The sequence below is a fragment of the Pteropus vampyrus genome, unplaced genomic scaffold (assembly GCF_000151845.1).
Source record: "Pteropus vampyrus isolate Shadow unplaced genomic scaffold, Pvam_2.0 Scaffold121, whole genome shotgun sequence".
Classification (NCBI taxonomy): Eukaryota; Metazoa; Chordata; class Mammalia; order Chiroptera; family Pteropodidae; genus Pteropus; species Pteropus vampyrus.
Genome location: NW_011888902.1, coordinates 2,488,939 through 2,490,550, shown reverse-complemented (window position 1 = coordinate 2,490,550; position 1,612 = coordinate 2,488,939).

Below are 1,612 nucleotides of genomic sequence, written 5' to 3'. Positions count from 1 at the left end.
TCATTCGAAATACCCCTCTTTCTTTGCTCTTGTAATGGACGTGTTCGGATAAATTCCATTTAACATAATTATTGAAATGATGACGTTTTTATCTGCCATCCTGATTTTTGTTTTCTATTTATTGTATCTATTTGTTTCTTTTTACCTCTTTTACTGTCTTCTTTTAGAATAACTGAGTTTTTTTTTTTATAACTAAATGTTACCTTTACTTTTGACTTATTGGCTATGACTTTTTAGTGGTTGCTCTAGGATTTGCAATATAAATCTTTAAATTATCACAGTCTGTCTTCGAACAATATTACACTACTTCGTGTAAAGTGAAACTTCCAACAAAACTTTCCATTTGATTTTTTTCTCCCTTGTCTAGTGCGCTATTTTTGTTATATATTTTATTTCCACATATTTTAAAAGCCACAATTCTTTTTATTATTTTTGCATTAAATACTTATAATTTAAAGAGATTAGAACATGAGAAAAATATTTTCTGCATTTACTCAAATATTTATCATTTCCAGTGCTCGTTTCCTTTGTGTGGATTGAAAATTATCATCTGTTATTATTTCCTTTCACTCAAAGAACGTCATTGATATTTTATGTACTGCAGATCTGCTTTTTCATGCCTGAAAAATTCTTTATTTCATCCTTAGTTTAGAAAGTATTTCCTGGATATGGAATTCTGGGTTGACATTTTTATTCTTAATACCTTTTTCTGGCTTGCATTGTTTATGACAAGGCTGCTACTTTCCTTAACTTCATTCTTCAGTACAGTGTTATCTTATTTCTCTGGCAGCTCTTTATATTTACTGTTTATCGCTGTTTTTCAGTTTGATCATGATATTCTGTGTGTGTGTATGTGGGTGTGTGTGTGTGTGTGTAATTTTTTTTTTTTTAATGCTTCTTATTCATTGGGCTTCTTAGGTCTGTGGGTTTATAATTATTTGGGGGAAAATACTAGCCGTTCCAGTAAGGTGCTGGATTTTGTCGTATTACCTTAAATAGTCTTGGACTGGTTCTACATAAAATTAATTTAGCTAAACTTGGTTTGCTCTTTTTGAGGCTTGCTTTTTGATTCTGTTAATGAGAGTTCAGAGCAGTCATCAGTCCAGGCCTAATTTAGCCTCATTGCTCCTAGAGAGATACCCTTCTGAAGACTCTCTTTGATGCTCTGTGAATTACGTCTTTTCTCTTTGGCTGGTGAGACAGAACTATTTCTAGCACTGAACGATCCTCACAAGGTGTATGGCTTACTGTTTTCTAGTTGTTCTTTTCCTGGTCTGTAATAATTTACTTTCGCACATGTACAAACGAGTCCTCAGCCAGAGACTTGAGGGGACCTGTCTACCAACCTCCAGAGTTTTCTTTCTGTGTAGTTGAGATCTCTGCAGTCCCCTGCTTCAAAATTCTAACTGTTCTGGCCATCCCGAAGTCTGATCTCTGTCTCACTAACTCAGCGAGCTTGTGGATCTCCGCTCCGATTCCTCAACATGTGCTGCTACCTGGGAACTACCTCCAGGTGGTACACTGGGGAGGTTGCAGGACTGTCTCCTCTGATTTAATATAAGCCTAATGCTGTTCCTACTGGAGCTCTTAGTTGTTTTGCCTTCATGGGATG